Source organism: Macrobrachium nipponense, chromosome 25 (assembly GCF_015104395.2).
Source record: "Macrobrachium nipponense isolate FS-2020 chromosome 25, ASM1510439v2, whole genome shotgun sequence".
In the NCBI taxonomy this organism is placed as follows: domain Eukaryota; kingdom Metazoa; phylum Arthropoda; class Malacostraca; order Decapoda; family Palaemonidae; genus Macrobrachium; species Macrobrachium nipponense.
Genome location: NC_087214.1, coordinates 35,740,225 through 35,753,808, shown reverse-complemented (window position 1 = coordinate 35,753,808; position 13,584 = coordinate 35,740,225).

The following is a 13,584-nucleotide window of genomic DNA, read 5'->3' as shown; positions in this document are numbered from 1 at the left end:
TAACTGACATAATCAAAACCGACTGGGACAGAGTAGCTGACATCAATTCAAACCGATGGACTAGAGTTGCTGACATCAATTCTAACGACTGGGACTAGAGTAACTGACATCAATTCTAAACCGACTGGGAATAGGAGTAACTGAACATCAATTCTACAAACCCGGGACCTGGGGAATTAGAGTAACTCCTGACATCAATCTTAAACGACTGGGAAACCTAGAGTAACTGGGACATCAATTCTTAAACCGACTTGGGACTGAGAGAAAACCATGACATCAATTCTAAACGACTTGCGGAATAGAGGTAAACCTGACATCATATAAACGGGGACTGGGACTAGCGTTGCTGACACCAATTCTAACTGACTGGGAACCTATAGTACACATCAATTCTAAACCGACTGGGAACTAGAGTAACCGACATCAATTTCTAAACCGACTGGGACTAGAGTAACCTGACATCAATTGTTTAAACCGACTGGGAAACCTAGAGTACTGGGACATCATCTAAACCGACTGGGAACCTAGAGTTACTGAACGTCAATTCTAAACCGCACTGTGACTAGAGTTTACTCAGAATAACCGGACTGGGACTAGAGTTACTCACATTAATTCTAAACCAACTGGGACTAGAGTTACTCACATTAATTCTAAACCGACTGGGACTAGAGTTACTCACATTAATTCTAAACCAACTGGGACTAGAGTTACTCACATTAATTCTAAACAAACTGGGAACTAGAGTTACCACTATTAATTCATAACCGACTGAGACTAGAGTTACTCACATTAATTCTAAACCGACTGGGACTAGAGTTACTCACATCAATTCTAAACCGACTGAGACTAGAGTTACTCACATTAATTCTAAACCGACTGGACTAGAAGTTATTTCTTCACATATTTATTCCTAAACCGACTGAAGACTAAGTTACTCACATTAATTCTAAACCGACTGGACTAGAGTTACTCACATTAATTCAAACCTACTGGACTAGAGTTATCATCATTAATTTTAAGAACGCTACTGGGACTAAGAGGTTACTCACATTTAATTCTAAACCCGATGGGACTAGAGTTACTCACAACTAATTCTAAACCGACTGGGACTAGAGTTACTCACATTAATTCTAAACCAACTGGGACTAGAGTTACTCACATTAATTCTAAACCGACTGGGACTAGAGTTACTCACATTAATTCTAAACCTACTGGGACTAGAGTTACTCACATTAATTCTAAACCGACTGGGACTAGAGTTACTCACATTAATTCTAAACCGACTGGGACTAGAGTTACTCACATTAATTCTAAATCCCGACTGGGACCAGAGTTTGGCGACATCAATTCTAATCTACTGGACTAGAGTTGCTGACATCAATTCTAAAACCGACGGGACTAGAGTTTGCTGACATCATTCTAACCGACAGGGACTGAGAGTTGCTGACATCAAATTCAAACCGACTGGGACTAGAGTTACTCACATTAATTCTAAACCGACTGGGACTAGAGTTACTCACATTAATTCTAAACCGACTGGGACTAGAGTTGCTGACATCAATTCTAAACCGACTGGGACTAGAGTTGCTGACATCAATTCTAAACCGACTGGGACTAGAGTTGCTGACATCAATTCTAAACCGACAGGGACTAGAGTTGCTGACATCAATTCTAAACCTACTGGGACTAGAGTTGCTGACATCAATTCTAAACCGACTGATACTAGAGTTACTCACATTAATTCTAAACCGACTGGGACTGAGAGAGTGGGCTGACATCAATTCTTAAAAAGCCGACATGGGACTAGAGTTTGCTTGAAACAGTTTTTTTTCAATTCTTTAAACCGACTGGGACTAGAGGTTGCTGCACAACTAATTCTAAAAACCGTACTTGCAGGGAACTAAGAGTTGCTTGACATCAATGTTTCTAAACCGACTGGAGGGAACTAGAGTTGCCCTGACATCAATTGCGTAAACCCCGACTGGGACTTAGAAGTTGCCTTTGAACATCCAAATTTCTAAAACCCCGACTGGGACCTTAGAGCCTTATACACCCATTTGAATTTCTAAACCCTGCACTGGGACTAGAGTTACGGTTCCTACGGCAACGTTAATATTTCGAAAACCCGAAGTCTGGACGGGAACTAAGATGTTGCTGACATCAATTCTTAAACCGCCTGGGACCTAGAGGTTACTAGGACCATTGCAATTCTTAAAACCGACTGGGACACAAGTTGCTGAAACATCCAATTCCAAACCGACTGTGGGACTAGAGTTTGCATGATCATCAATTCCTAAACCGACTGGGACTAGAGTATTGCTGACATCAAATCTAAACCGCCTGGGACTAGAAAGTTTATCACCAGTTATTGTCTCCACCGGACTGGGAACTAGAGTTTACTTACAACCATTAAGTGCTAAACCTGAACCTCGGACTAGAAGTTGCAGACAATCAATTCTAAACCGGCTGGGACTATCCAGTTTGCTGAAATGCAATTCTAAACCGACTGGGATCTCATAGAGTTACTCACATATAATTCTAAACCGACTGAGGGACCTAGAGTTACCACATTAATTCTAAACCGACTGGGACTAGAGTTACTCACAATCAAATTCTAAACGAACTTGGGACTAAAGAGTTACGGACATTCACAATTTCTAAATCCGACGGGACTTAGATGTTCACTCACATTAATTCTAACCGCCTGGGACTAGAGTTACTCCACATTAAAAATTCCCGAACCGACTGGGACCTACAGTTGGCTCGACAATCAAAGTTCTAAACCGAAACTGGGACTAGAGCTTTTTTTTTTTTTTTTTTTTTTTTTTATTTTTTTTTTTTTTTTTTTTTTTTTTTTTTTTTTTTTTTTGGCTTTTTTTTTTTTTTTTTTTTTTTTTTTTTTTTTTTTTTTTTTTTTTTTTTTTTTTTTTTTTTTGCTGACAATCAATTCTAACCGACGGGACTAGAGTTACTCACATCAATCTAAACCGAACTGGAATCTTAGGGAGTTAGCTGACCATTCAATTCTTAAACAACTGGGAACTTAGAAGTTGCTGACATCAAATTCCAACCAACTGGGATTGAGGGTTACTCCAACAGAATTCTAAACCGACTGGGACTAAGAGTAACCCAATGACAATCCATTATAAACCCGACTGGGACTAGAGTTGCTGACAATTTAACAAGAAACCGAACTGGGAACTAGAGTATTGCAATTGACATCAATTCCTAAACCGATGGGCCTAGAGTTGCCTGGAATCAATGGGATTCCTAACCGACTGGGACTTAGAGTTACTCATCAATTAATTAAATAAACCGACTGGACTAGAGTTTATTGCTGGAATCCCATTCAATTATAAACCGAACTGGGATCTTACGAGTTGCTGACACTACAATTCCTAAACCCGCACTGGGAAACTAGAGTTGCTCTGACATCAATTCTAAACCGAACTGGGACTAGAGCGCTGATCATCAATTCTAAAACGGAACTGGACTTAGAACCTTACTCACATTAATTCTAAACCGACTCTGGGACTAGAGTTTACTCCCCCACCCATTAATTCTAAATCGACATGGGACTTAGGACGTTGCTTGACATCAAAATTCTACAAAACCGACTGGGACTAGAAAGTTGCTGAGCGAGCTCAAATTCTTAAACCGCCTGGGACTTAGAGTTCCTCACATTAATTCTAAACCGACCTTGGGACTTAGAAAAGTTACTCCATTAAATTCTACAAAACCGGACCATGGGAACCTAGGAAGGTTTGCTGACATCAATTCGAAACCGGATCACCTACAAAAAGTTACCACATTAAAGAAACCGACCTGGGACTAGAGTTACTCACCATTAATTCCTAAACCGAACTTGGGACCTAAACCCAGTTACTCCAACACCTAATTTAAACCGGACTGGACTAGAGTTACTCAACATTAATTCTAAAAACACATTACTGGGACCAAATAGAGTACTACATTTAATTCTAAACCGAACTGGGACTTAGAAAGTTTACTCACATAATTCCGGAAACCACTGGGACTAGAGTTACTCACATTAATTCTAACCGACCTGGGATTAGAATTACTCACAAAATCCGAATTCTAAACCGACTGGGACTAGAGGTTAACTCCACATTAATTCTTAAACCGACTGGGAACTAGAGTTCACTGCCATTTAATCTAAACCGGCACTGGGACTAAGAAGTTACGTCAACCATAAAATTCTAAGAACCGACTGGGACTAGAAGTTTACTCACAATTATTCTAAACCGACTGGGACTAGAGTTTGCTCCGACATCAATTCTAAAAACCGAACTGGGACTAGAAGTTGCTGACATCAATTCTAAACCGGGGACTGGGACGAGAGTTTACTCACATTAAACTTTCTAAACCGACTGGGACTGAAGTTACTCACTATTAAGCTAAAACCGACTTGGGAATTCTAGAGTTGCAGACAATCAATTTCTTAACCGACTCAGGGAACTAGGAAGTTGCTGACACAATTCACCAAATATACATAAACCGACTGGGACTAGAGTAACGATATTGAATTCTAAACCGACTGGGACTAGAGTAACTGACTCAAGCTTAACCGAACTGGACTAAGTAACTGACATCAATTCCAAAACCGACTGGGACTAGAGTAAGCTGACATCAATTCTAAACCGACTGGACTAGAGTTTGCTGACATCAATTCTAACCGACTGGGGATAGTAGTACTGACATCAATTCTAAACCGACTTGGGCTGAGTAACTGACATCAATTTTCTAACCGACTGGAATATAGTAACTGACATCAATTCTAAACGACTGGACTAGAGTAACTGACATCAATTCTACACCGCTGGGACTAGAGTAACTGACATCCATTTCTAAACTGACTGTGACTAAGCAGTCTGAGCATCGAATTTCTACTAAACCGACTGGGACTAGAGTAGACTGACATCATTCTAATCGCTGGGACTGAGATTGCTGACATCAATTCTAAACTGTACTGGGACTAGAGATACTCACATCAATTCTAAACCGACTGGGCTAGAGTTTAACTGACATCAATTCTAAACCGACTGGGAACTAGAGGTTAACTCAACATTCAATTCTAAACCGACTTGGGACTAGAGTTAAACTCACATCACTTCTAAACTGAACTTGGGGACTATAGGTTTAAACCTGAATATCAATTTTAAACCGGACTGGACTAGAGTTTACTCAACATCAAAATTCTAAACCACTGGACTAGAGTTTACTTCAGCATCAATTCTTAAACCGACTGGGACAGAGGGTACTCACATCAATTCTAGACCGACTGGGACACGAGTTACTCAACATCATCTAAACCGACTGGGACAGAAGTTACTCAACATCAATTCCGAAACCGCTGGACTCGAGTTAACAACATCAATTCTAAACCGACTGGGGACTAGAAGTTAACTGATAACAAATTCTAAACGAACTTTGGGACTAAGTAAACTGGACATCAATTCGAAACCGACTGTTGACTAGATTCACTCACATCAATTTCCTAAACCGACGCTGGGACTAGAGTTTACTGACATCAAATTCTAAAGCCGACTGGGACTATAGGTAACTTCAGCATCAATTCTAAACCGAACTGGGACTATAGTAACCTCACGATTCAATTCTAAACCGCTGGACTTACAAGTTTTACTGAAACCATCCATTCTAAACCGGACTGGACTATGAGTTACTCACATCAATTCTTAAACCGACTGGGACTAAGTAACTCCATCATTCTGAAACCGACTTGGGACTAGAAGTTTACTGCCATCAATTTCCTAAACTAGACTGGGACTAGAGTTTACTCACATCAATTCTAGAAACCGACTGGACTAGAGTAACTCACTCAATTTCTAAACCGACTGGGAACTAGAGTAACTCACATCAATTCTACAAACCGAACTGGACTATAGTTTATTCACAATCAATTCTAAACCGACTTGGGACTAGATTACTCATATCAATTCTAAACCGAAACCTGGGACCTAGAATAAACTCACATCAATTCCTAAACCGACTGGACTAGAGTTAACTCAACATCAATTCTTAACGACTGGGAAACTAGAGTTATGCATCAATTCTAACCGACTGGGACTATCTTTTACTCACATTCAATTCTAAACCGGACTGGGACTAGAAGATAACTCACCATCCCGCCCCCCCAATTCTTAACCGACAGGGACTCGAGTTACAGAACATTCAATTCTAAACCGGGACCTGGGACGATGGTATTCCCACATTCATTCTAAACCGACTTGGAACTCGATTAAAGCTTCACATCAAATTCTAAACCGACTGGGACTAACGGTTTACAGACATTCAATTCTAAACCGACTGGGACTAGTGTTATTCACATCCTAATTCTAAACCGACTGTACTAGAGTAACTCACTCAAATCTAACCGACTGGGACTCGAGTACAGACATCAATTCTAACCGACTGGGACTAGTGTTATGCACATCAATTCTAAACCGACTGGGACTAGAGTACCTCACTCATTCTAAACCGACTGGGACTAGAGTTCAGACATCAATTCTTAACCCGACTGGGCTAGTTGGTTATCACATCAATCTTTAACCGACTGTGAAACCTAGTAGTACTGGGACCTCATTTCTAAACCGCTTGGGACTAAGAGTTACAGACATGCAAATTCTAAACCGACTGGGAAACTAGAGTTAATCGACATTAAATTCTAAACGACTGGGACTAGAGTTAACTTCACAATTCATTCAAACCGTTTTGGGGACTAGAGTTTACCAGACATCAATTCTAACCAACTGGGACTAGTGTTACTCCACCCAATTCTAAACCGACTTGGACTAGAGTTTAAAACCAGACATCAAGGGCTAAACCGACTGGGACTTAGAGTTGCTGACATCAATTCTAACCGAAACCTGGGACTAGAGGGTAACTCACATCAATTCTATAACCGACTTGGACTAAGTTACAGACATCAATTCTAAACCGACTGGGACTAGAGTTCAGCATCAATTCTAAATCGACTGGGACTATAGTTAACTTCACATCAAATTCTAAACCGACTTGGGAACCTATGAGTTTAACCTGACATCAATTCTAAACCGACTGGGTACTAAGAGTTTTAACTCACCATCATAATTCTAAATCCGACTGGGACCGAGTTTACCAGAACATCAATTTCTAAAACCGGATGGGGACTAGAGTTACAGACATCAATTCTTAAACCGATTGGGGACTCGAGGTTGCACCAGGACCCATTCAATTCTTAAACCGACTTGGGACTAGAGTTTACAGGACATCAATTCTAAAACAAACCGACTGGGACTAGAGTGTTTCTGACATACAATTTCAAATCCAAACTGGGACTAGAAGTTTACTGACACCTCAAATTCTAAAACCGACTTGGGGACTAGAAGTTTCTGGACATCCAATTCTAAACCGACCTGGGACTCGAGTTACAGAACACTCAATTCTAAACCGGACTGGGACTCGAGTTACCCAGGACATACAATTCTAAAACCGACTGGGACTAGAGAGTTACTCACATCAATTCTAAGAACAAAAACAAACCTTGATTATCGGGAAAATGTTTTTGAAGCATTTGAGCCCAGTAGGGCTATGCTTAATTTTGACTCCTTTATATACAATTATAAACAGGAAGAGAGTGATGAAAATCAGGAAGAGTTGGTAAATGAATTAATGTTCGAAACCTAGTCGCAGAAAAAATTTCGATTCCTTAATAAGAAGTAATTCAGTTTTGTTAACCTTTCCCAATTAAGTGAAAATTATTTTATTTAAACAATTCAAGCATTTTGAGTTCAGTTTATTATGTTTTCAACATGTCATACCAAGTGGAAAGAAAGTGTTAATTTTTCTAAGAAAACAAAAAGAAGTTCGGCCTTTTCAGTTCAACAGAAATAGTTGGAATGTTCACCCATCTGAGAAGATACAGCATTTTAATCATAGCACCCTTTCACAGATAGGTCTAAGATTTATCTCTCCCTATATATATCAATATAAATGTGCGGTATATTTCAAGATATAAGTCTGGTTTAATCATTTTACAATGTTATCCTAGATTTCGGCATTGGGCTACTTTTATTTCAAATCCACTACTTTTGAAGCTAGTATTGGCTACTTTTCCCAAAATAATTGGCAAATCTGCGTGAGTACGTCACGAGTGACGAATCACGATCAGTGTACGTGTAGCCTCCGGAAAGAGAGGTTGTGTTTCGAGCGTCAGTGAAAAGTGGCTTATTTCCGTGTTCCCCCGGATACTCACCCTCTCCCCCAGAGAAGGAAGGTAAAGGGTTATTCCCGCCTTTTAATTGACTATAAAAATATTATATATAAAATAACGAAAGTATGACGTTATTTATATATATATATATATATAGTTAAAATATTTAAGAATTATTTCTCTTATTAATTATAAGTAATTATTATTGCCGTAACGTTACAATGTAATTATGTATTGTAATAATCGTAGAAAAAATACGTTATTATTATCGTTGACGCATGAATGAATAACGTTTATTTTAATGAATGAAATAACGCCAGATCGTGAGCTAGTTTCAAAGCCCTTTTTTATGAAGTCCTTTTTTTATTGAAGTCCTCTTTTTTATTGAAGTCCTTTTTTTAATGAAGCCCTTTTTTATTGAAGTCCTTTTTTTATTGAAGTCCTTTTTTTAATGAAGTCCTTTTTTTTAATGAAGTCCTCTGCTAAAGAATATCAATCCAAGAATATTCCAGAAAAAAAAGTATTAAGTTCGCCTTAAAACATTTTGTATAATTACGGTAATTCCTGGACCGTGTAATTACCATCGTTAATAACGAAATTTGGCGTTAACCATTTATACAGCATTTGTGGCTGTATAAGTGGCAATTTCTCCACGTGTATGCAGCATTTTTTGTTCGTAATCTGTTTATGCAGCATTTTACAGCATTTGTAGCTTATTGTCAGTGTATGTACAGCAATCTTAGCGGTAATACTTCAGAAGCACTCCGCACTCGAATTTTTCCGAAGTCGGGAGAGATGTTTCCTCTACGGCATGTTTACTTTTAATGAGCCCTTTAACTCACTTTCTTACGCAAACAAAAGCAGTTCCAGTTACTCATTATTGGCTGAGAGATGTGACATCGTTATGACGTCATGGGTTTCATAACCAATTACGAACGACCTCAGTCGAAAACTACTAAGTTTCACTAGGATTTCAGCGGAGTAATAAAGTTACCTGTCCAGTGTCCACTGGTATCCTTGTTTGACAGAATACTTCGATTAATGAAGGAAAAACCGATATTTTGTCTTATTGTAGTTATGGCAGAGGCAAATGAATACAGGCAATTCTTTACTCACTGAACAACCATTTTGCATATAAGCCACCGGCCACCCTTGTAGGAACAAACGCCACTTTGTTAATAAAATCAAATGTTCTGACGCACTATTTTAAAATGGCAGTGGGTGGCTCTTCTGGCATTAATTTTGACAGAGACCATCGATTTCCTACCGATTGTTTGCAGTGCAATGTGGGTTACGGTGAATTTTATCATTATTTGTCTTGTGGTGGTAAAGAAGTTGTGATTGAATATGCTCAAAGACATAATTTAATTTTCAAAGCAAAAAAGCTGTGACTGTTGTGGAGCTATTTGTCGACTACAACAGGACCGCCTATAGGTGTGATCGCTCTGTAGTGACGAAAGGACGTCGGTGTAAGCGATGTAATTTTAACGTTTCCTTGTCTAAAGGAACGTGGTTTGAAAAATCCCATCTCTGGTTTGAAGTTAATTTGAAGTTTGTTAAGTTATCGTGTAGTCCTAACTTTTCTTATATAACTTAGCTGAAGGGGAATTGCAGCTTTCCCAAGCGACAATACGTGATTGGTCTTCATTTTGCCGAGAGGTGGCAATACTAAGTTGGGTTTTCAGAAATAGAGTTAAGATTGGTGGTGTCGGTCTAACTGTTGAGATCGACGAATCTAAATTTGGGAAGAGAAAATATAATGTTGGTAGGGTTATTGATGGGCAGTGGGTGTTTGGTGGTATATGTCGTGAAACAGGGCAATGTTTTTTTAGTGCCAGTGAAGGTTATAGGTCAGCAGAAACATTGCTGCCCATTATACAGGAATTTATTGAGCCTGGTACGACAACAGTGAGCGACTGCTGGAGGGCTTATAATTGCTTACAGGAGTTAGGGTATATACCAGCTCTTGCAAGTGATCCACTCCCTAAATTTTGTGGATCCTGTGACCCTTGCGCACACAAATGCCATAGAAAGAAGGTAGAGGGATCTGAAAAGCTTGCTCCCAAAGTATGGATGACGGAAACACAACTGGGTATAGGATATCTCTGTGCAACGCCTTTTAAGCTGTTCTACAATGACTACAAAATATGCCTACATTATTTTCTATTGGAAGCTGCATTTTAATATCCAACTCCATAATAGTCTGGTAAGTAGGCCTATACTTTTGTCGGTATTTCTACAGAAGCAGTACGCACGGATACGACATCCACTAGAGATTGGGGCGTCCAATGTATTTCGCCGTGTTAAGTACTGGCCCCTGGGGGGTTAATTACAGTCGTCCAAATAAATATTACTTAAAATTCTTGTTCAGTAGGTGAAACTGCATAGAAAAACCGCAAGTGCCATAGTCTAGGCCGCCGCGGATAAGTACCCTAGATCTACCCTTTTGTCAATTTTTTTGTCCACCGTTCTTCCTATAACTTGATATAGTATCGAAGTTGGGGGTTGGGCGCAGCACCCCCCCCCCCCCACTAGGTGAGGATGCAGATTCTAAGTTAGGTTAGGTAGGGTATGTTAGGTTAGCTGGTGATCTTGTCTTTATTATGCATTTGTTACGATTATTGTTGCTGCAAAGCACTTATCCTTTCTGGTATTTCCCCACCCAAAACCCCCGATTCCCAACTGGGGGCCCCCTAAGCTTGTTGGGTGGAAAACAAGATGAGATTCATTGAAAGTACACCATAAAATGAAGGAGCATTAATTGTTTTTTTTATAAAAAGGTGATGCGGAGTCCTTCTGAAGAATTATACCTTTTTAGCAAATTCTCCATTTTTAGTTAATCTGTTTATACAGCATTTTTCAGCTCATTATCAATGTACGTGCAGCGCTTTAGTATGTAATGTACGTTTATACAGCATTTTTAGTTTATTTCCTGCAGCCTTTTCGCTCGCAATCTACCTCTGTACTGCATTTACAGCATGTGTGTGTGCAGCATTTTTAGTTTGTAATCTACATGTATCCGTATCTTACAACATCTTCGGTATATTTTAGATACATAAAGCATTTTACAGATTTTCTGTTTGTGATCTGTTTATGCAGCATTTTACAGCATCTGTATTCCATTCGTTAAGTATGTACCACATTTTACAGCATTTTCAGGTCGTAACCTTTCTTTATGCAACATTGCACAGCATTTTACAGCATTATCAGTTCCTAAACTACGTTGATACGTTATTTCACAGCAAATTTAGTTCATTAGTTATGTACATGCTGCATTTTACAGCAGTTTTAGTTCGTTTTTTATGTACTTACCGCATTTATCAGCTATGTGGCTTCATTCATCACGTATGTTTAGTACTATAGTAGATTCACATCAATGGTGCATTTGATACATCTAGGCCAGTCCCTTACGAAGCTCCTGTTTGGCTGTTGATAAGCCAATCACTGGGCTGGAAACTCTCCCGTCTCTCTCGAGAGAGTTCACATAGGCAGGATGTAATAAGTTTCACCTTTCCTGAGGGATACGTCTTTCAAAAGTATCCCTCAGGAGAGGTGGAATGTATATCCTGCGTAATGTGAACTCTCTCGAGAGACTGAGAAGAGTTTCCAGCCCCGTGACTGGCTTATCAAACATCCAATCAGGAGCCTGGTAAGGGACTGGCCTAGACATCAGATGCAAGGGTAGTGTGAATCTGCTATAGCACCTTGAAAGGACTTCTTTTCATGGTTAGGGACTATTTTTTTTTATGATAATAAAAAAATGAGACCACTGTAAGACAAACATTATGGAAGGATTGTCGTGCGTTTCATTTCGCACAAAATAAATAAATAAATCAAAATCTCCTTCTTCCATCTGACTTTTCCACTGCTAATTTCACCCAGAAAGGTTCCAACTGGGATCGGATTCCCATTATGAGACATACGTTGGTAAGAGAGAGACGGTTTTAACAGCTAATTTTTCCCAGGAAGGTTCCAACTGGAATCTGATTCCCATCTTGGGACAAACGTTTGTCAGAGACAGTTTTAACAGCTACTCGATTCCTGTTAACATTCTTCGGGGAATTACTCGTAGCGGCTGATTTTTTACTAGTGTTGCAACTAGGCTGGGATTGGTCAGTTTCTAGAGGCTGATTATCAACTTGACTGTGATGTGGTTTAGGACTAGAAGGTTTCTGAATTGAATTGACATTGAATTTAGTAGAAGTAGGAAATAGTCTAGCGTGTAAGAAGGTATGGTGTTGACCATTACAATTGAAACGGCAGGTGTTGCTGCTACATTCTAATGAACGATGAACCCACTCTTAAGGTGAGTTTACACTAGGCTTCACCGCATGCTGCATACGTAAGACTCATCACAACTCCTCCCAAATTCTTGTTAGCGCCGCCTACTGGACTGCTCATTAAGACTCGTGCCACCCCACTAACTTACCCTAATGAGCAGTCCAGTAGGAGGACTAACAAGAATTTGGGAGGAGTTGGTGACGAATCTTACCTATGCAGCGTTTGCAGTGAAGCCTAGTGTCAACTCACCCTTAAACAACCTTTCTTGTCTCCTAAGCGGTGTATATCGTACAAGATTTGACCGCTGTGTTCTCCTTGGCAAAAACATCTATATAACATGACTTTCCTTGCTGTATCTTTAATTTTCTGTGAAAAATAAGATAAACCTTGTGATGGCTTTGTCTGTCAGTCCACACATTTTCCTGTCAGCTCTCGGGTCTTTAATAAGTACTGAGGCTAGAGGGCTACAAATTGCTATGTTGACCACCCACCCTCCAGTCATCAAATATACAAAATTGCAGCCCTCTAGTCTGTCATTATATTCTTATTTAAGGTTGAAGTTATCCATAATCGTGCATCTGGCGACACTATAGGCCAGGCCACCGCCGGGCCATGGCTGAAACCTTCATGGGCCATGGCTCATACAGCATTGTACACTGTACAGAAAACTTGATCCACACTAAGATCACAAGTATCATGTTTGTGATACAGGCAGTGCTGCCAATGCAGGCGCACTGTAGGCATTACCTTAGGTTCTTTGCAGCATCCCTTCAGCCTCTAGCTGCAACCCCTTTCATTCCTTTTACTGTACCCCTGTTCATATTCTCTCTCTTCCATCTTAGTACTTTTCTCAACTGTCAATTTCCCTTTCAGCGCTGAATGACCTCACAGGTCCCAGTGCTTGGTCTTTGACTTAAATTCTATCTTCCATTCCATCGTGCTTGGGGCGCGGTAAGCTTATTAGCAGCCGATGCCTCAAGCTTTGTTCCAGTTTCCCAACGCTGGAAAAAACGAGGTTTCCAGGAAGTTATTCAGAGTAGCAAATTTTATATCATTTGTGTCTTGCCTAT